The sequence below is a fragment of the Pistacia vera genome, unplaced genomic scaffold, assembly GCF_008641045.1.
Source record: "Pistacia vera cultivar Batoury unplaced genomic scaffold, PisVer_v2 Contig985, whole genome shotgun sequence".
Classification (NCBI taxonomy): Eukaryota; Viridiplantae; Streptophyta; class Magnoliopsida; order Sapindales; family Anacardiaceae; genus Pistacia; species Pistacia vera.
The window spans coordinates 63,993-88,171 of record NW_022196873.1 but is presented as its reverse complement, the minus strand read 5'-3'; the positions used below and the strand labels follow the sequence as shown (position 1 = coordinate 88,171).

At 35.4% G+C, this 24,179-nt stretch overlaps 1 pseudogene; it reads right to left on the bottom strand.

Annotated features, from left to right (window-relative positions):
* Positions 1-359: 359 nt before the first annotated feature.
* LOC116121460 lies at positions 360-14,120 on the bottom strand (annotated as a pseudogene).
* Positions 14,121-24,179: the final 10,059 nt, after the last annotated feature.

The following is a 24,179-nucleotide window of genomic DNA, read 5'->3' as shown; positions in this document are numbered from 1 at the left end:
GCATACGTAAGTACTTTCAACGCTGAACCAAAATATTTTATCGTTTATAGACTACTAGGCTGTATTCAGTCTTCTTCTATACATTTTGATAACTCCATACTTTTTACCCAATGAAATGTGGTATCTCAATAGTTCCCTCAAGGAAGCTTGTCATGCATTTTTGAGACTTATATGAAGCATATTTGATTACATCTTTGACATTTATCTTTCTGAGAAACGTGGAGCATATAATGTGTTAGAGTTTATGGTTTTAATCATAGAAAAGCCAGAATTAGTCAGTATAAAAGAGTATTCTGAAGATGTTATATATAGTTCATTGAATGGGGATTTATATATTTTTTTTTTCCAACTCCACAATCTCATAACATTTTACACTTGTCACTTGGTGGAAGCGAAATAAAATTTAGCTCTAAGACAACACCTTGAGAATTACCAGCTAAGCTAATTGGCCTTGAAGCAGCTGTACCCTGTTGCATCTGGATGGCATATGAATTTGCATTGTGACCATCACATGGTCTTGAAGGCTTCTTTAAACAAGGAGCATAAAAATTGTTTTTCATTAGAAATCAGAAAAATTACCCTTTCTACTTTATGTGCTTGCATTGTGTTAATCATACGAACTCATTAACCTTGCTTCTTATTAGCATTAATGTATAATTATTTTGTATGTTTGAAGAAGAAAGTAACCCTGGGTAGAATAATTAAACCAATTCAGCTTAAACGTTTTTAAAACAACAGCACTTGACCCTATCTGTTCATAACTTAATACTCTATGGCTGTGTAGCTGCAGTTTTCATGTGATATTGCTTAATTTTGCTGAGTACATGTGCTTTTGCACGTGTAATATATATTTTTTATATAATTTGAGTCTCTGTGTTACGACACCGCCCTTTTCATATTGAAACACTTGTGTCGAGATATATCCGAAGACCCTAATTCACCTGCATCTTCAAGTGAAGGCAACTCAAAGACCGAGAGTGCTTCCATCGATTGGTCTGATCAAAGAGAGACAACAGAAGAGGAACTTCCTCTGACATTCTGTGGCAGAATGATGGTTAGAAACTTCTCATTGAATAAATTAAAAATAATTTCACAATTTTTATTTCTAACATCTAAAGTCCCAACACAGGACAGGACGCCTTCTCTCCCTCTCTTATTTTTATTTCCGGAGGTACACATTTTCTTTGAAATTTAAGCTTAATTTTTTTTTTCCATCTAATCAATGCTCTCTATTCCTCGAACACCATTCAATTTCTGCCAAATATTAAACAAACTGGTTTCTGGGTTTTGTTTAAATTCTTCCATTGTGTATTTCTTATGAATTTTGTGTCTTTAAATGGGTTTGAAAATTTTTTAACATCTGGTGTTGTTTTCAACATGTTCACCATCTGTTTGTGGAATATCTTCAATGAAATTTTGAATGTATTTATCTTTGATAAAGGAATGAAAAAGTTCAGTTCAATCCCTGTGAATTGATTTTTTTTATTTTTTATTTTATGCATTAGCGTATCTGATTGTTTATTATTTGTAATGTGACTACAACTTAATTCATTTTGTTTTAACTTTGATTCTACTTGATGTTTGATGGTTTGCAAGCTGTGAGGCCTAGTTTGGTCAGTCCAGTAAGTTTGTGTTTGTTTTGTTATTTTGGTGGTGTATACGTTCTTGATGTTTTCTTGGATTATAGTGTATCTACTTTGAATTGTCTTGGTTAGGATCTTGTGAGAAATGTTTTTGGTTAATGCTTTAACATAAAAGGGTAGTAGCAGGCAGTATCGATACCCGCAATCTAGACTCTTGGATCGTGGACTAAGGGTTGATTGAATGATGATCTAAAGGTCTGGGCAGGGGGCGATTTTACCTCCCGGTAGCATAAATTAATCGTGGTTTGACGAATTTTATGCATGTCTTCTTTTGCATGATTCTATGTGCATCTTGAAATATTGTATTTTCATGTTTGTTTGCGAAACTAGGATTGTGTTTGTGGTCTTAAAATATCTTCTTACTTACTGATGAATTTGTAGATATGTTGCTACTTCTGGCTATATTTTTTGTTTCATGCTATAATTTCTGTTACTACTTGTCGAATCATTCCTTTCCCCGGGCTTTGCAAGACCTGTTTTGTTACTGTATTTATTTTTTCAACTTTTTCTGTTTAGAAGATTTTTCGGTTTTGCTTACGAAACTTATCATTTTTTGTTGTTCCAGAGTAGAAGGAAATAACATAGTAGCTTAAATTCATTTCTTATCAATTCTGCCAAGCAGAATTTCATTCGATCCATTCTTCGTGAAAAAGGGAACTAAAGGTCCCAATAGTGCATTTTACTATAAACTATCAAATTATACTCTTCACATATCTAATATTACAGGAAATAAATGATCTTTAGTGCATTTGATTGGATTAGTATCATTGTATATGTTCATGCAAAGCATGCTCAGGCAAAATGATTGCTGCATAGGCTTCAGGGCATAGCATTGGCAACGCTGATTTGCATGGTAGTGCCAAGGCGTGAAACTGGTGGGACAGAAATGCAATGGAAAGTACATATTTATAAAATTAATTTATTAATGCAATCTTTTTCCTCATTAATCGTAAAAAAAAATCTCTTTTAATTAATTTTTACAAAATCTCTCTCCCGTATTCCTACCTTCCATTTACTTAAAACTTTTTAATATATAATCTTTTTCCCTTTTAGTAAGTGAATGAAAAAAAGAGAAGAAATCCTTGAATATTAATTTGTAGCGATTTTTTTAGCTTTTTTTTTTCTTTTCATTTTTCAATATTTTATATTATTTTAGTTTTTTTGCATTAATGAGTAACATTGTATGATTAAACTATAAAATTTTGTATGAGGATATATGATAAAAAGAGTTTGAGAATATTAAAGATTAATAAAAATAAATAAAATGATGACTTTGATAATTTGGTGAGTGTAGTCACACTTTGAGTACAATAATTTAATTTAAACGTAGTTTATACATATATTTGAATGATGTTCCAAAAGTAATATGAGTGACATATTTTATTAATTTAATTTGTTTAAGGATACTTTTAAGCGGTTTGATTACTTTGATAAGTTTATTAATTAAACAAAAGCCTTGAGAATTAAATATGGAAGAGAGATTTAGTAAAATTAATTACGAGAGGTTTTTACAATAAATAAATAAAAAGATTTAAGAAATATGAGAGCGATAATTTATATAAATTAATTTACATATATGTAATTTCCAACTCATTCTTATCTTGATCATTAATTTTTTTTTTTTTTTCACCCGAGGTGTTTAGACAAACTGTTTATATGCACCTCAACTAATTTATTAAGATTTAGAATTGGGTAAAAGTTATAATAACCACTTTTATTAGTACTCTTTTTTCACCAGGCCCACCAAGTGTTGGATAACTACTAATTTTTCTTTCATCAACATAAACTTGTGTTAAATAAGAGGGGTTGCGGAACTTTCCCCCTATATATATTGTTCAATAGCTTATAAATTGTGTTATTTTTGTGTAAAAAAGAAAGGGGTTGTCGAATTCTTAGTGGTGGGAATTTTGTAACAAGTAAAAGATCAATGGGACTATGTCTTCCTATTAAATTAATCTCATTACAACTACATCCATTGGTAAAACATTAAACATCAAATGTGTTCATGTGGTTAAACATTACAACTCTCCTGTAATCTCAAATGAAAAATAAAGCATAATTTTTATATTTTTTTTTATCGTCATATCATGCCTTGACCAACATCTCAACCCTTATTCCATATAACAATACTAATTAACGGGAACTTTCTTCACCATTTTCATCACCAGACTTACTCTCTCCAGCAGGCAGTTTTGCTCAGAATAACCTGACACTAGCCCACAGAAGACCAAGAATGATAGTATTTTTAAGGACTTGTACACTTGCACCTCTGTAAAGAGACCTAACACCCTCTGTTTTCAGGATTTGAGAAAATGCATGCAATGAACTCTTGTACTTGATAGCTTCTCATCATCATTTTACAATGTAAAGTATCCAATGGGTAATAAACCAACTAAAACAAAAGTTTGAATCCCATTTATGAGTACTGGAAACAAATCGTATCAATTGTATGTACCTACGTACATTTATCTCTCAGGGGATAAAGAATATAAAGAGATGCACCTACTGATAAACTGATTGTTGCGACCAATCTCTTCAGGTACTCACTTTTGTCTGGCTTGTGCTATAAAGGTCTCTCCAAATAAGATTCAGTAGCTGTGTTTTGAGCCTGTTTTTACATTTAATTTTAAAATAGTAGGCCAGGATTCAGTGACATTAACCAATCATCAACGAATCTTTTTGCAAGCTCATGATTTCAAAATCGAGCAGATGTTCGTTAATGATTCAATATGAAGACAAATGAGATCAAAGGAAACTTATAAGTAAGCAAAAAAAAAAAAAAAAAAAACCTTAAAAATAGGAATTCAAGGATATGTATAGTGTTGCCCCTCCAAAAAGAAATGACACCTTCATTTCTCAATTTTATAAGAAAGCAATCACCAATCCCCTTATAAGGATGGGATAATCGACTGATCTTTATAATCTCATTCTGGCACTCGATCAAGAGTTCAATTGCTCAATTGGGGCAGTTGCCATCCCATTGAGAAGCCCCATCTTTATGATAAATCATCGTTGCCTTTCTCTTATGGGACTTCTAAAAAACCTGTTGACATTATTGGTGTTATAGAAGATATGAAGCACTGCCTTGACATGCTTGATTTAGAATGGGTAAACTCCCCTTAACATAAGCAAATGCACCACAAAAAAACCAATTCCCTTATAAGGATGGGATAATCGACTGATCTTTATAATCTCATTCTAGCACTCGATCAAGAGTTCAATCACTCAATTGGGGCAGTTGCCATCCTATTGAGAAGCTCCATCTTTATGATAAAATCATCGTTGCCTTAGAGTGGGACTTCTAAAAAACCTGTTGACATTATTGGTGTTATAGAAGAGATGAAGCACTACCTTGACATGCTTGATTTAGAATGGGTAAACTCCCCTTAACATAAGCAAATGCACCACAAAAATTTTTATCAAACTTCAGGCATCCCATAAAAACTCAAAGAAAAATGATGAGACCATGCAAAATCTGTTCCACTTTTTCAAAATATTTGAAAAAGGAACACAGAGGAGATAAAAGTAAAAACAATGGAAAACAACATAAACATGAATCACCTTAAATCGCGTAAACAATAAAGCAATGTTATAAGTGTGAGCCAAGCCTCAAAATTTGCAGGGTTATTTTCTGCAGATGTTGCTTGAACCCAGATTGATGAAAGCAAAAGACTCACTTGATGGCTACTCAGTCGGAAGGAAGTTATCTGCGGAAAATAATTTAGACAGGTAGATGATTAAACATAATTACTAAAACACTCTTTAAATAAAAATTATAGGATTTTGGGGTTTCATACTGTTTTTCCACCAGTCTACCTTCATCCTGAAAGGAGAAACTTCCACTTCTTACTTTATGTGACGCAGAGACTGGCAAGATGCTAGAAACAGCTTGTGAAGTATCCTTGCCCTGATTTGAGCCCAAGGGGAGACCCAAGATGGCATTAGCACAACAGAAACTACATTATGCACCCCAACTCAGGTTTCATGGTCTGGATAAGCCATTGCTAGGAGTAACTGATGAAACAGAGCATCAGGAAAAGCCTGAAATAGAAATCCTCAAAAATGAGATGTTTCTCCAAATTTCTTATAACTGAACAGTATACTCTGATTTCAACAAGTACACTTGCCTTCTGGTAATATGATATGTTCGAGATGGAAGAAACAATCTGATTTAAGCAGTCCCATGAACAACCAAGATTGTTGTTACTAGCAATAACAGTATTATTTGAAATATTCTCTAGCAAACCAGACATCATATCAAGAATGGCTCCTGCATCGCCAACCTGTTAAGTACAAACAGTTGTGTGACAGTTGCATTTATGGAATGCCTGCATAAATATTTTTAACTCACGCTTCAAAAAATAAAAAACATAAACAATAAAACCTTCTTTGAGAGCTGTGAAATGCAATTTTCTAAGGCATATTGAAGATCAGCATTCCATTTAGCTATATCATCTACAACATTAGATAATTCAGCTGCATTTTGCAGCCATTTTCGTAACTGTTTAATCAAGTCAGTTATTGCACCAATGATAACAACAGAGGCCTACGACTTCGCATTTTGTGCGAGTTGTGTGGCAACGTCCACAATATGAATCTATACACGAGGTTATTTGGCAACGTTCTTATGATCCAAGTGCTTGATCAAGATAGATAGCAACAGGTGGGAGTTTTCTCCTGGAGATTAAACAAAAAAAAAAAAAAATCATATCAATTATATCCACAGAAAAACTAATAAAAAATAATTGCAATAAGATGGAGCATTAAATTCCATATGTAACCTGATTCCTCCAAAAGCAACTGCAGATACAATATAACAGAACAGGCAACTGCTGTATTTGATGACCCATGATTTTCTACATCAAAATGATGGAAAAGGAATTCAAGCACATGCCTCACTGTTGTAGCTTCCTTAGCCAACCTGGCTTATATTATTCAAGCAAACTTTGGACCCGTAAGAGGGGCTCTTGGAAGTGTCACTGTAAAATTGGCATATAAAGCTAATTATGTTAACTACATTTAAGAAATCTCCTTATCTAAGGAATATATACCCAAGAAGTAAAAAATGATGCCTTACATTGCTGAATACATATCAGGATTAGTCACAGGGTTCATATAAAGCTAAGTATGTTAACTACATTTAAGAAATCTCCTTATACAAGGAATATACACCCAAGAAGTAAAAAATGATGCCTCACATTGCTGAATACATATCAGGATTAGTCACAGGATTCTGGAGAGAAGAAACCCTCTTACTCATATCTGGAAAAGATGAGCCATGAGATTCTTCTCTTGAACCCACTGGTCCTGAGATTGAGAATGTTGCCTCGCTTCCTTACCATCCTCTGGTTTCATTTGAAGATCGAGGTAGTTCTCCAATACTTCAAATTAACATGAAAAGCAAACATTGTACACTTGCTAGTTTACCTCATAGTCCAACTTAAAATATAATAAGGAAAAAAAATGTTTCCCAAAATTCACCTATAAACTAGATGACATTAATTACATACATCACGTAAGTAAAAAAAACTAATAAGAACAAACAAGAGGAAAAGCAAACTCACATTGTCAAAGTCCATTGAGATATGTGATTGCTCACCCATGAACCACACCTAAGCATAGGAAGCGGGAAAAGATTATTAATAGTGGCATAACATTAACAAATGAAATCTCTACATTTGAACCAAAAAATAATTAAGTTTGTCAATAGAATATGTTGGAGTTATGAGAAAAGAATTTAATAATTATCTATTCATGTATTAAAGGCCAATTGATAAAATCAATTCAACATCTTCTAAGTTTGATAAAGGACCTGTTGACAAGTAGAAGAAGTGACAGACAATGTGGTCCAGAAAGGTAATGCAGAGAACCAGCTTGCTACTAGAAGCAGATTTCATGTTCAATCACTGTCTCCCGCAAGCAAGAAAAAGTGATGCCACACCTAGATTCTTAAACAAGGAATGCGAGTCAAAAGCCAAAAATTATTCCTATTCACAAAAAGGTTAGCTTGTCTTGTTTTAGTTAGACTTTAATTAAAATTAATTAGGTCTTTATTATCTCCCATGTAAGGACTAGGAAGTGTAGGACTTGAACTACCATGTACCTAACCTTACCAAATCCAAACTTCAACAATCACGTTAAGTCCTCTCATCAAATGCCTTAGAGAAGTTTAGAAGTTAAAAAAAGCAAAAGATTACAACAAAAGTGTACACAGGTAAAAAATAGTTATGGCATTTCACAGCAGATATAAGTACCAAAAATCAATTAAATTACAACAGTCTGCATAAATAGATTTTGAGCAACATAAGAAACAAGAAATTATAAAAAGAAACTTAAAAGAACTGGCCATAAAGATTAACGTGCATTAAGTTTGATTGTATGTGTATCTAAATGTGCATTACAAAGCTAGGTAAATAAACTGCACCATGTTAGAGAGAGCTTGCATTCAAGTAGGAATGTGCATTAAGTCTGTGCATTCACAAAGTAATACACTAGGTAAATAAACTGTACCATGTTTGTCAGAGCTTGCATTCCAGCTGAATGTAGGCGTAGAGCTCTTTCATCATCTCCCACTTCTTGAGCCAATTGACAAAGTTTAGGAATGAGACCTTCTAAGTTGAACATGTATGTACTTTCCATCTACTTTCAATTCAACAAGTCATTATCAGTTCATAAACATAATAAATATCATGTTTACAGTTTCTACTATTTGGTAGATGTAGTTTAGTGCCTATAAATGAATTATTCTACACTGAGCACATCAAACGTATTTAATAGATTTCAAGCCATCACATTTTTGGAGAGCTCCATCACCACTCTTACTCCTTGTAAAATGTAACTAAAAAGTTCATTGATGGGATGGCAGATTATTTTCAAATGTCTTTTATTAGTGCGCTCCCCAATCTAACATGTATTACTTGAGCAATCAAGCTGAAATATGTCAAAATTAATCTCATGGTTCTAACTTCACTTTATATCCATTGCGCACCTGACCATTAATAAAATCAACAAGAATACTGCAAGCCAGAATCTGCATTTTGTCCTATCGAGTTTGCTCCAAAAGAGTCCGAACAATCCCTAATAAACTACTGGCAAATAATGGCCTGCAAGAATAGTGAACTCTAGCAAATGTCCTCATAATGAAGAAAGAGCTTGAATATTCAAATAGGACAGAAAAATTGCAGAAATAAAACAATGATGCAATATAACTGTGAAATCAAGCAACAAAAGAATAAACAATGAATTTATGAGATATCATAAATATCAAAGTTCCTTCCACATATTTGAGGAAGAGAAGAACTATAAAAGACTCCCTACACTTATAGTAAAATGTACATTCAATTGTTGTGACTTGTATTATAATGCTTCCCTCTGTTCTTAGATCCAGTCCATATCTAAGAAGGGAAAAAAAAATAAAAAAAAAACTAAGAAAGAGAAAACAAAGCAATAGAAATAATGACAATGCCTAAAGAAAATAGAGAAAAAGAGCAATTCATAAATCCCAGAACCATACTTTTTTACTTACATACCAGATACAAGCAAGAAATGTAAACATACTAGAAGTAAAATCAATATATTCTTTTTTGGCTAAGGAACTATAAAATTACACTAATATGTGCACCTGGTGTCCACTAAATCAGCACAAAAAACCTGATTGGAGTATCAAAAGCTAAACAAAATCTAGAATAAATTTGTGATTTTAAATCTAATTTTAGAGCTGGTACACCAAATATAGTACATCTAGGAAATCCACCAGCCACAAATAAAAAGGAAGATGTACTTTTAATACCATATAATAAACATTATCATAGGTGACAAGAACATATCTTCAGTATACTTAGTTTTCCTACATGAGCTTGCTTTCAATCTTCTTTCCCTCTTCTAACAAGGATATTAAATCATTCATTATGCCTTTAGAGTAAGTATAATCATTGACATTAAAGAAACACAAACATGAAAGCAGCCTCCGTCAAAATGGAGTAATGTTTAAAGCAAGGAGTTCACAATAATGGGTGTGTTTGTTTTATTATTGTGGGTAGGATTTTTGAAAAAGTTGAGTTGGGTGGTTATTACAAGGTGGGATTTTAAAATTAATAAAAACACCCTCTAGGTTTGTTAATTTAACTAAACATCCATACAATAAAATATTGAAAATTAACAAAAACACCCCCACCCACCCATTAAATGCCGACAGCCGGCCATCACCACCAAAGGGTGGCCGGCAGTCGCCGTAATGGCGCAACATCGGTTGGATCTGGTCGGTCGTGTGCTGATATAGCCTTTTTCGGTCAGATCCACCGTGAATCTTGCTAAAAAATGCCAAATCTGGCCACTTTTGGTCGTCAACGACAGCCAACGATATAGTGTCTTCAACCGCCGTTGACGACTAGCTACAACCAAAGACCGCCTAGTAGTGCGCCATTACCTCAGATTTAGACCACCTTCCAAAATTTGGCAAATGTGGGTGGGTGGAGGTGTTTTAATCAATTTCTAAACTTTTTTTCGGGGGGTGTTTAGTTAAATTAACAAACCTAGAGGGTTTAAAAATAGTTGAATATAATAAAATTGGATTTTCAGAATAAGGAAACCAATATGTATTTTGGGTAGGATAGGTAAGAAATAAAGAAACAAACACAACCAATATCTTCATGTTTCTTGACAATAAAAGTACATGCATTTTTTGAAGGCAGGTAAAAGTACATTCCTTGGTAACTACACATGTAAGTATTAGGCACAGTTAGACATGAGTCATGCTGTATCCAGTAGTGTTTACAACACCAATTTTTTAATTCAAGGAGTAATATAAAAAGTTAGAGATGAACAACAACAAGAATAAAAGATAACTAAGTAACAACTATAATATTTTCAGAAGTTTACCCTCGTAAAACGAGAACAAACTATATTAAGGATTAGTAGTTTCTCAAACTTCTAAAATTTGAACTCATTTAAGTTAAAAATTGTTTAGCTGATTACTTTTATTTTATACTTTAATAATATCAAATATGTTATATAGATAATCAATTTTTTTTTTTTTTAATCAAAATCTCTTCAAAATTTACCATTTTTCCTAGGAAAACAATTCCTTGAGCCTGAGAGAGCACATATGATTAACAAAAGTCTGAGGATGAAACTAATTTATTAATAAAACAGAACTAGATGTCACTCCTTGACAACCATCATATCCTCCATTAAGATTAAGATAATAGTAGAATCTTCTGGGACACAAAACTTCCCCAATAGAAACCATATCTTGCGATTCTTCAGCTTCAGACCCATATCCATTGATTTCTCCTGGAATATAATGTTTGAACTTCTTGAACCAATCTCATACTAAAACAAAATTTCTAAAAATGTTAGTACTCCTCATCATACAAGATCTAATTAAAACAAAGAACAACTCAAGAAACACAGTTAAAAGAGGTGGCTCTCCCTTTGAAATAATAATAACTTTAATAACTGTTGGATATGATTCATATTTTATATGGCCTTGAAGTCCCCTACGCAGACGCATTCAGGGGTCTTGCTCGTCAATGACTGGGGGGGGGGGGGGGGGGGGGGAGGAAAGGAGGGAGGGAGTCTGTTATACGTAGTTTCCTACATGAGCTTGCTTTCAATCTTCTTGCCCTCTTCTAACAAGGATATTAAATCTTTCATTAGGCTAGAAATGAAACCCCAGCCTAGAAATCAAATCTATTGACATATGAAACCCTAGCCTAGAAATCAAGAAAAACCTTTTCCAATTAGGCTATTGAAGCTCCCAACTTTGAAGAATAAAAGAACAAGGAAAGATTAAGAATAGAAAAGAAAAATACATCACACTTCTGTTCCTTACATGAAGATAAGAATTTCTTATAGATGCAGGCCACAACTTTTACAGATCCAAAATTCTCGTTCCATAAATCCTTGCAACTTGTTCACTCTAGCTGATCAGTAATTTGTGCATACAAGATACTGAAAGAAAGATTGAGAATAGAATTGGATGGTTAAATCAAAACAAAACCATATACTGTGAGATAATTTTGGATCCAGATGTTGTTTAGATCTCAAACATATATCTTTATATTTCACCCAGGTTAGTATCCTCAGCATAATAGGGCATGTTTGGCTTATTATTTCTGCCCATATTCCCAATCATATTCTCCAAATAATGTTTGGCACATTATTCCAGAAATATTACCCTATTTTTTTAATTATTTTTAGACACCATAAGGTTATTAATTTCATTAAATACCCCCTGAAAAAAGTTTAAAAATTAACAAAAACACCCCCATGACCCATACTTGCCAAATTCCAGCAACCACTGTCGGTGGTAGCTGGAATCTGCCACAATGGTGAATTACCAACCAGAACTGGCCGGTAATTCACCTATCTGGCCGTCAGTGATGGCCAAAGATGGCCATTGTTTTAGCCTTTTTCAGCCGTCGCGGCCACAGCAGGCCATAGATCTAGCCTTTTCTGGCCAGATCCGTGGTTGATCTGGCCGGAAAAGGCCATAACGATGCGTTACGACATAGATTCGACCAATCTGTGTCGTAACGCAATTTTTCATCCAGATTACGGTGGTGGTGGTGGCCGGAATCTGGTACTGCAGGTGATGGGGTTATTTTTATCATTTTATATATTGGGATGTTTAATTAAATTAGTAAACTTAGGAGCTTTTTTATAAATTTTTAAACTTTACCTCGTAATACTCTCCTATTCAACTACCCAATATTATTCCCAAAATCCTATCCAAAATAATAAACCAAATGCACCCATAGTTTTTATTCATTTGGATGAAACTGGAACTAGAATCACTTGTGAGAATGAAATTTGAATTCTTGATAAATTTATTGTATAGCAGTTATAGAATAGCACAGAAGCCTAACAGAGAAAAAAAAAAGGGCCACAATCAGAATAAGGCAAAAGTAACTAAAAGTTTGGCAGAAGTGGAAAGGGATTGGTGAATAGAGTAGCTTTAGTAACCATTTTACTTTTAAAAAAATAATGCATTTCAGTCTAAAGTAAAAGATAAAATGGCTGATTTGCTCAGTTTGGAAGTTTTATGTATGCATCGACATGCAAAGTAATGGGTCAACCAGAAGATAAAACATACCTTGGGAATTCGTAATGGGTTTTTCGAAGCATATTCACAAAGCATAACAATTTTTCTATCATTTGGTTCAGCATCCAGCATACAAATAAGCACATGAAATGCCTCAGTTTTCTTTTTAAGATTGTTCCTGTTTTCAGGAGATTGAGAGTGGAGGGGTGTGAATCAGAAGCCATAAAGAAATTCTGTAAAAGGCAAGGCAGATACTAAAAGTGATAAGTTTGATGTTTCTTGACGTCTCTATTGCCAGCATTCAAGTTCTCCTCTAAAATGTATAAGACTTCTAACGATGTAACTGAGTAACCTTATTTGTACTACTAGTAGCCGAAGCAACAATAAACCTTCCACTTTTTTTAAACGTTTCTATGATACGAAAACAAATTTCACATGTTTCAAAACACCACTAGAAACATTGCTAAAATATCAAACCAAACCAAACCTTAACTAAAAACCCATCTTACAAATTTCACATGTTTCAAAACACCACTAGAAACATAGCTAAAATATCAAAGCAAACCAAACCTTAACTAAAAACCCATCTTACGGACAATACTCCATCTTCATTCCGAAAACACAAAACAAGTTAAAAATTAATCCATACCTCCATTAGCAAGACCAATTAAACCAATGCAATTCTCATATACTTTCAAAGCTTTACACAAGCTATAAATCCACCTGATTACGAGGAAATAACTCTGCCAGCAACTTTTTGTATCGCTTCATAGGTTGTCTTTGACCTCGCACACATTGAAGGATAGAAACAACAGAGGTTACCTCAAACAGGTACAACCCATCTCGACATAACCCCCATTTTTCTGTGGATGTTAAAACCCCTCCTCTGCAATTCAAACAAAAAATAACTCCATATTAATAATCCTTCACTTTGCACATTGCATCAAATCAAAAGCTCCACAACAAAGCTCTTATCTACTCATTGAATTAAAACCTAAATTCTCTCAACATTTTGGCATTTACTCATCAACCGACAAGCTCAAATCCACTAACAATTCCAAAAAAATAATAAATTAAAAATTTTAAAACCCTATTTGAATTAAGCAGATTTGGAATTGTTTGCATAAGCCCAAATGAGATTTTTGAGCTTTAATTGATTCAAATCATGAAAATGTCAAAAACCAATAAAGAATTGAAGGTTTGGAAGCTAAGAAAAAAACAATAAACTACAATAAATAGAACTAGATGTCACTTCTGGACACAACCATCATATCCTCCATTAAAATTAAGATAACAACAAAATCTTTTAGGATACAAAACTTCCCCAATAGAAACCATACCTTGCAATTCTTCAACTTCAAACCCATATCCGCCGACTTCTCCTGGAGTATTTTCATGTCTAAACTTATAGAACCTATTGAGAATCCTGACATGATTCACAAAAATCAGGAAATAATCTTTCTGATTAATTGACCAAATCTCCTTGATTTGGTTGAGATCTGTACAATATTAGTTTAGTCAATATATATATATATATATCTAACTATTCCGGGAAATAATCTAGATGTAAATATTTGTAGTTATTTCTTACTATTTTTTCCTCTTTTTCGGTTCTATAAAGACCAGAGGTTGTACAGTCTATTTTATGTATGAATCTTACAACTTTGATTCATCTTTTCTGAAGTTTTTATGGTATCAGAGCCAGGTTGCTCTTACCTTGTAAACCCTAGCCTCTAAATCTGTCTTTAGTAGCCTTCCTTCTCATTTGTCACCATGTCAGAAATTTCCTCCGATTCCACTCTGGCAACCACACCTATTACCACTGCCCAAGCCTATTGACACACACTCTGTCCAGATCACCAGCATTAGATTGAATGAAAAAAACTTTTTTAGGTGGTCTCAATCCGTGCGCATGTATATCAGAGGTAGGGGGAAGATTGGGTACCTAACAGGAAAAACCAAGGCACCAGAGAAATCTGACCCCTCCTATGCAACTTGGGATGCAGAAAACTCAATGATTATGGCATGGATTGTCAATGCCATGGAGGAGGATATTGGTGCAAACTATATGTGCTATCCAATGGTGAAGGAGCTATGGGATAATTTTAATCAAATGTACTCTGGTTTTGGGAATCAGTCCCAATGCTATGAGATCGAATTGAAGCTTGGAGAAATCTGATAGGAAAGTGAAGGTGTGACCAAGTATTTCAACATTCTTAAAGGATTTTGGCAAGATCTGGATCTATTTAACACCTATGAGTGGAAAAATACTGAAGATCAAGCCCATTACAATAAGATGGTGGAGAATTCTCGGATCTACAAATTCCTTGCTGGCCTGAACATGGAGTTTGATGAAGTACGGGGTAGAATTATTGGTTGACAGCCACTGCCATCTATTGGAGAAGTCTTCTCGGAGGTCAGACGTGAAGAGAGTTGTCAAGGGGTCATTGGGGAAGAAAGGGACTACTGGAACTGTTGAAAACTTAGCCCTTATTGTTGCTGATACCAATGCTGCACGTGTCAAGACTCAAGAGCAGAACCATAATCGTCCTCAGGTGTGGTGTGACTATTGTGAAAAACCACGCCATACCCAAGAAAACTGCTGGAAACTCAATGGGAAACCTGCAGATTGGAAGAGCACAAGACACAGTGAAAGAAGTGGTCGTGGAGTCCCATCAGCCAATGAAGCGAGAAGGTTGACCAAATTTTTACCAAGGAGCAAGTTGATCAGCTTCTTAAATCGCTGAATTCCAGCCAACCACCTAGTGTTTCCAGCGTGTCCTTAGCACAAACAGGTGATATTCCTAGTGCCTTTTCTTGTAAACTTACTCCAGTTCCTTGGATCATAGATTAAGGAGCTTCTGATCACATGACTAGTGCCAGTCAGCTCTTTGACTCCTATATACCATGTTCTAGAAATCAAAAGGTAAAGATTGCTGATGGAAGCCTTTCACCCATTGTTGGCAAAGGCTCAATCAAACTCTCCAACACCATTGAACTAAAATATGTCCTACATGTTCCAAGATTATCCTACAATTTTGCTTTCTGTTAGTAAGCTTTCTAAAGATTCTAATTGTCTTGTCACTTTCTTTGACTCACATTGTGAATTTCAGGACCAGAATTTGGGGACGATGATTGGCAGTGCTAAAGTGGTGGATGGACTCTACTACTTCAATGACAATCTCACTAAGAATAAACAAGCTTTTAGCTTAAGTAATGTTAGTAGTTCTACTTCTGTTTTTGATCAAATAATGCTATGGCATCAAAGACTAGGACATCCTAGTTTTCCATATATGAAACATCTATTTCCAAAACTTTTTCACAATGTTGATTGCAGTATCTTATTTTGTGAAAGTTGTCAAGTATCAAAAAGCTATAGAATTCCTTATAAGTCAAAATCTTATCGTGCTTGTAAACCCTTCTATTTAATTCATAGTGATGTGTGGGGTCCTTCAAAAATTACTACTCTTTCTAGGAGAAAATGGTTTGTTACCTTTATAGATGACCACACTAGACTAAGTTGGGTATATCTAATGAGTGAAAAATCTGATGTCGAGAAATTGTTTATGGATTTCTATAAAATGGTGGAAAATCAATTTCAAACTAAGATAAGTATTTTGCGTAGTGATAATGGTACGGAATACTTTAATGAATACCTAGAAAATTTTCTTAAGGAAAAGGGAATTGAACATCAATCAACTTGTCGCGATACCCCTCAACAAAATGGGATCACAGAAAGAAAAAATAGACATTTACTTGAGGTTGCCCGTGCCATTATGTTTACTATGAATGTACCCAAGAAATTATGGGGTGAAGCTATTTTAACAGCATGTTATCTAATAAATAGAATGCCTTCACGTGTCCTTAAGTATAAAACACCTCTTAAGTTTCTTAAAAAAAATTTCCCCCATCTTAGAAATATGACCATGATGGATTTAAAAACCTTTGGATGTACTGTTTTTGTCCACATTCCAGCCCATCTTAGATCTAAGCTTGACCCAAAAGCAAAGAGATGTGTATTCTTGGGGTATGCACCAAATAAAAGAGGGTATAAGTGCTTTAATCCCAAAACAGGAAAGATATATGTTAGTATGGATGTTGTTTCCTAGAGAAACAACCTTTTTTCATAACAAATGACCTTCAGGGGGAGAGTAAAAGTGAAGATCATTTTTGGCAGACATCTATTCCATTACCTAATACTATATTTCCTGAAGTTTCTTCAAAGGTTGTGAATCCTATGAATACTTCCGACTCCGAGAATTCAGACCAAGGTATTATTTCATCACAAACAGAGGTGGAACCACCACTACTTGAGCAACCTGCAGAGCTACATGTTTATTCAAGGAAGAGGTATCATTCGAACAGTAGAGTCCAACCTACTTCAGTGGCACTTGATCAATCATTACCATCAAATTCTACTCCTGAAGAAACTCCAGGTACTGTTTTAGACCCTCTACCTACTATTCTTGATGAATATCCAGATCTTTACCTCCCAATAGCTCTTAGAAAAGGTGTCCGAGAATGTACTAAGCATCCAATTGCCAAATATTTATCCTATCATAGGTTGTCCAGCCGACATAAAGCCTTTGTATCCAATTTATCTAAAAAGTTCGTTCCTAGGACAATTAAGGAAGCTCTAGAACATCCTGATTGGAAATTAGCAGTTTTTTAAGAGATGAATGCACTCCTAAAAAATAAAACCTGGGAAGTTTCAGAACTACCAAGTGGGAAGAAAACTGTTGGGTGCAAATGGGTATTCACAATTAAATGTAATGCTAATGGTCAAGTAGAGAGGTATAAAGCACGCTTAGTGGCAAAGGGGTTTATGCAAACTTATGGGATAGACTATCAAGAAACATTTGCCCCAGTAGCCAAGATAAATTCTGTCAGAATTCTTCTCTCTCTTGCTGTTCACTTTAACTAGCCATTACATCAGTTAGATATTAAAAATGCTTTTTTGAATGGAGACTTGGAAGAGGAAGTCTTTATGGATTTACCACCTGGATTCGAAGAAAAGCTAGGGAAGAATAAAGTGTGTAGGTTAAAGAAATCTTTATATGGCCTTAAACAGTCTCCTCGTGCATGGTTTGAGAGGTTTACCAAGGCTGTAAAAAGACAGGGCTATAAACAAGGCCAAGTTGACCATACCTTATTTCATAAACACACAAAAGAGGGGAAACTAGCTATACTTATTGTTTATGTAGATGACATAATCCTGACAGGTGATGATGATGTTGAACTTGCCAAACTAAAAGGCTTCTTGGCAAAAGAGTTTGAAATTAAAGACCTGGGCACACTCAAGTACTTCCTAGGGATGGAATTTGCAAGGTCAAGAAAGGGTATCTCAGTTTCACAACGCAAATATACACTTGAACTTCTTAATGAAACAGGTCTGCTAGGATGCAAGGCAACTGAGACTCCTATAGAGCCAAATCTGAAGCTACAACCTGCTAAACCTAAGGATGTTGTTGATCGAGAACGATACCAGCGACTGGTGGGAAAATTAATCTATCTCTCTCACACAAGGCCAGATATCACTTTTGCTGTAAGTGTTGTCAGTCAATTTATGCACTCACCAGGACTTCAGCACTTTGAAGCTGTCTACAGGATTCTTAGATACCTAAAGGGCACACCAGGAAAGGGCTTGCTATTCAGAAATAATAGTCATCTACAAGTGGAGATTTATACAGATGCGGATTGGGTTGGTAGCATTATGGATAGACGCTCAACATCTGGATATTGTGCATTTATCGGAGGAAACTTAGTCACGTGGAGGAGCAAAAAACAAAATGTGGTGGCTCAGAGTAGTGCAGAAGCTGAGTTTAGAGCTGCTGCACTTGGGATTTGTGAGATTCTATGGGTTAAACGATTCCTAGAGGATCTAAAGATAATTAGTGCTCTACCAATGAGTCTATATTGTGACAACAAGTCTGCTATATCTATTGCTCATAATCCTGTGCTTCATGACAAAACGAAGCATGTTGAAATTGATAAGCACTTTATAAAGGAAAAAATAGAAGATGGACTAATTTGTATGTCCTATGTACCAACTACTGAACAGATTGCAGATTTTTTGACAAAAGGGCTACCCAAACGACAGTTTGAAGAGTTGATTAGCAAGCTGGACATGGAAGATATTTTTAGTCCAGCTTGAGGGGGAGTGTTGAGAATCCTGACATGATTCACATAAATTAGGAAATAATCTTTCTGATTAATTGACCAAATCTCCTTGATTTGGTTGAGATCTGTACAATATTAGTTTAGTCAATATTACTATATATATCTAGCTATTCAGGGAAATAATCTAGGTGTAAATATCTGTAGTTATTTCTTACTATTTTTTCCTCTTTTTCGGTCCTATAAAGACCAGAGGTTGTACAGTCTATTTTATGTATGAATCTTACAACTTTGATTCATATTTTCTGAAGTTTTTAGAACCAATTTCAGACTGAAACAAAAATTCTAAAAATGTTACTACTCCTGATCATACAAGATCCAATTAAAACAAAGAACAACTGAAGAAACACAATAAAATGAGGTGGCTCTCCCTTTGAAATAATAATAACTGCAATATCTGTTGGATATGGTTTATACTTTGCATGCGCTTTAAGTCCACTACGCAGATGCATTCGGAGGTCCCGCTCCTCGGTGAATAGGTGGCGGTCCTACTTGCTGGTGAGCAGGCGGGGCTAAAATTCTCCAAAAAGTACCCTGCAGGATCTCCACCTTTGTGCATATGAAAATTTTGTAATAGTCAGCATGAAGAATCATAGATCTCACCTTTAGTACAGCAATTGTCATGTCATAGTTATCTATCAGAAACACAATCTGTAATTTTGGTATTGGGAACATTTTTGTGAGCTTCATAAGCAATTCATCTACAGCCATTCTCAACCGTTCCATATTCAATTCAAGATGCAGATACAGAAGCGTTCATATTTAAGTACTCTTATTGAAAAAGTCAAACAACATAACAGTTTATGAGTTCAGTTTTTCAAAAGCATCTCACCTGGCCATCTCCATATTCAACCTTGAGGTAAATAAGAGAAGCTGCAAATTCAGCATAACGCTTCATTACATAATTAGGATGAACATCATCTTCCCACAATGTCCTCACATTTGCATTACACAAACTACCAAGATGCAAGTCAAAAACCATCTTAAAACGAGGCCATAGGGAAATATTGACCTGCTCAGATTTAGTAAGAAAGATAGTCTATGTTGGGATAACTTTTACCTACAAAGTACAGAAGATAATAGACTTCGTCTAAATATGAATCCAAGCAAGGGATCCATAGCCAAGACACGATGAGTTGTAACAGAAAATGAGAAAGAATAAAGAACATCAGAGGCAAGTTCAGATTGTAATTGCAAAGACAACTCTGCTAGCTCTCTCTTTGTGAAACAAATAATTTTCTTTTGAGAGAGGAAGATGCCTTTCTTGCTCCTTGTTACCTCAACCCCCAAGAAATACTTTAACACTCATAAATCTTTTGTATGAAATTAGGTGTGAAAAAAGGACGTAAGTAATGAAATCCATACAGTGTCACTCCCAGTGATGATGATGTCGTCAACATATACAACAAGAAGAATAATGCCAATTGCCGATTGTTTGTAAAAGACTAAGTGATCAGACTTGCTCTTTGTCATTTTGAACTTTCCAAACCAAGCACGTGGACTCTATTTCAAACCATACAATGATTTGCGAAGATGACAAACTTTCCCATACTCCCCTGAGCAACAAACCCAGGTGGTTGCTCCATATAGACTTCTTCCTGAAGGTCACCATGGAAAAATACATTTTTGATATCCAACTGATGTAATGGCCAAGAATGAGTAGCTGCCATAAAGATAAATAAGCGAACAGAAGTCAATTTAGCCACAGGGGAAAAAGTGTCAGAATAATCCATTCCATAACTTTGAGCATAGCCTTTAGCTACAAGATGAGCTTTAAGCCTAGCCACTGACCCATCAGGATCTACTTTAACAGAAAACACCCATTTGCATCCAATAGGTCTCTTTCCAATAGGTAAGTCAACCAAGGTCCAAGTACCATTAACATCTAAAGCATTCATCTCTTCTATCATAGCATCACGCCAACGAAGATGAGATAAGGCTTCATGAATAGTTGCGGGAAGGGGGATAGTCTAGTGATGCCACAAAAGAACAAGAAGAAGATGATAGGTGATCATAAGAAACAAATGAAGAGATTGGATAAGTACACTGATGTTTACCTTTCTGAAGAGCAATAGGAAGATCAAGATCATTCAAGGCTAGATCCAATGACGAAGAGTCTTAGGTAGGACATGAATTCTGAGGGTCTTCTTAACTAGGAACACAAGTATCGAGATCCCTAGAGACCAAATCTGACGACGAAGGGGCTGGTACAGGAGGTTCCTATCGACAAGAATAGAGAATGTGAATTGGAGGTAGTGGACAGATAGGAGGTGGTGCCGGAGGAGGAATAGTAGGTGGGGAATCCTCAGGTGTAGGAGTAGCTGGTAGGGATGTGGTAGTGTAGATTAGTAAGTCATCGTCCTCCCCCTGCCTTGTATAGGTAGACGAAGTAAGAAAAAAATGGGTGTTTTCTAAGAAAGTAATATCAGGTGACACCAGATATCTATTAAGACTAGGACAATAGCATCGATATCCCTTCTGAAGGCGAGAGTAACCTAGAAAAACACATTTAAGAGATTTGGGATCTAACTTGGTTACCTGGGGTTGAACATCACGAACAAAACAAGTACTACCAAATATCTTTGGTGCAATAAGAAACAAAGGCTTAGATAGGAAGAGGACACTGTAAGGAGTGGAACCATTCAGAATAGATGAAGGCATGCCGTCAATTAGAAAACAAGCCGTGGAAACTGCATCGGCCCAAAACTGTTTAAGAACTTGCATTTGAAATAATAGGGCTCAAGCAGTTTCAAGAAGGTGCCTATTTTTCCTCTCGACTACCCCATTTTGGGATAGTGTGTCAACACAAGAGGATTGATAAAGAATGTCATGCTAACTCATATAAGACTGAAAAGAATTCGAAAAATATTCTTTGGCATTATCGCTTCTTAATGTCTGGACAGAAGTATTAAATTGAGTTTTAACTTCAGCACAAAAGGCACAAAAATGAGAAAACAACTAAGGACGATTTTACATTAAATAAAGCCAAATTACACAATAGTTGTCATCAACAAAGGTAACAAAATATTTAAATCTAGGTTTAGACATAATAAAACACGGACCCCAAACATCTGAATAAACTAATTCAAAAGGGACACTAGCCCGTTTATTGACTTTTGGACTTGAAGGAAAACGGTGGTGTCCGGCAAATTGACATGACTCATAATCTAACGAAGATAAATTATTAAACTGAGGACATAGTTTCTTTAACAATGGTAAAGAAGGATGTCCTAACCGACAATGCGCCTCGAAAGGGGTCGAAATACTGGAACATGCAATGGTTCTGGGCACTTGTGTGTCAAGGATGTAGAGCCCTCTAGATTCATGTCCTTTACCAATAATCTGCCTCATCGTAAGATCCTGAAGCAGGCAATTATCTGGGAAAAATGGGATGCAACATTTAAGAGCACGAGTGAGTTTACTCACAGAAATTAAATTAAAAGCGAACTGTAGTAGACTCAATACACGGGATAGGGAAATTAATGGAGTAAGGTTAACAGACCCAGACCCAAGAAGTTGACCCATCAGCTAAAGTAACATTAGATGAGATGCAACATTTAAGAGCACATGTCCTTTACCAATAATCTGCCTCGTCGTAAGATCCTGAAACAGGCAATGATCAGGGAAAAATGAGATGCAACATTTAAGAACACGAGTGACTTTACTCACAGAAATTAAATTAAAAGCGAACTGTGGTAGACTCAATACATAGGATAGGGAAATTAATGGAGTAGGGTTAACAGACCCAAACCCAAGAACACAAGAAGTTGACCCATCAGCTAAAGTAACATTAAACGAGGAATTATGTGACTGATATGTTGAAAGAGACTAGGATTACCTGCCATATGATCTGTGGCACTAGAATCAATGACCCATTTGGAGGATGAGGAAATAAGACATGTATTTGGTTTACCTAACTCGGCGAGAGCTGTGATGGAAGTAGATGAGGACTTCAATGATTCTTGATACTGAGAAAACTTGGCAAACTCATTAGCTAAAATTATAACCGTCTTCTTAGAAGTATTAATAGCGGGAACATGAGCTGACTGAGTTTTCTGGGCCTTATTTTGCAACTTTCTACACATGCGCTTTGTATGATCGGGTTCATAACAGTAGTAGCACACAATCCCTCCTGACTCCTGACTTCGATTATCACGATTATTCAAACCCCCTCCTCTATTATTGCTCATGTTATATGAACACACGATGTCATTATTCTAACTTACAAAAGCACTACTTGACTGAACAGATGAAATGCTTTCTGTACGAAGAACCCTTGTAAATACGTCTTGGAGGGAGGTGATCTTAGAAGAACCTAAAATTTAGCAGATTCAAGCTTAGAAGGGAGTCCAGCTAGGAAACTCATAACTGCCATTTTCTCTTGTTGAGCTTGTTGAACTTTCACATCAGCACTCACCGATAAAAAGACGTTAAGTTCTTTATATATCCTTTTAAAGTCCATAAAATAGGCCGTAAGAGACCTATCTTGTTTCTCAACTTCATAAAAGGTTTTGCATACATCAAAAATACGAGAAACATTCCCTTTTCCAAAATACAAAAAATCTAGATAGTCCATCAATTCTTTTACATATTCACAATGATTAATTAAACCAAGTACCTCACTGTTGATGGAGTTCCGTATCTGCAAGAACAATTGGGCATCCTTTCTCAACCATGTTTGCTTTGAATCACCTTCAGACAGATCTTTTGTGAGATGATCATCTTTACCGATGCTTCGCAGGTAGAGACGAATTGTCTTACTCCAAACAAAATAGTTATCAAACCCATTAAGGTTATGTTCCGTAATTTTTGATATTATAGGAACCATATCAGTTATAGGCTTATTAGCCATGCTAAGAAGACAAAAAATTGATCTCAACACAAATAGCCAACACAACTTACAGACGAAAATCAACAAACTAACCTCAACACAAATAGCCAACAAAAACTCTTCGAAGAACAAAATCTGATACCAATAGAAATCAACAAAATAAATATGACCTGGCTGAGATATTGAGGAACTGATCACACAGACTTGCCCGAAATATCAAGACAAAGTCGGGAAGGGTGATCGGAGCACTGTCCTCCGTCACGCTCCCCTACACGCCGACACGTGAAGACTGCCGTAGATGAAAAGGGTGGCGTGTGAGACTCACGCGCTACTCCTTTGGTGACCGGACTTAAGGGAATGGTCGATTGGCAGGAGGGGCTTCTTCCTAGGTGAGCGGTGAGAAAAAAAGGCCACTCTTTAGGGTGACTCACAAATAATGCTCACTTGGGCAGAGAAAAAGAAAACGAAATTAAGAAACAACCTA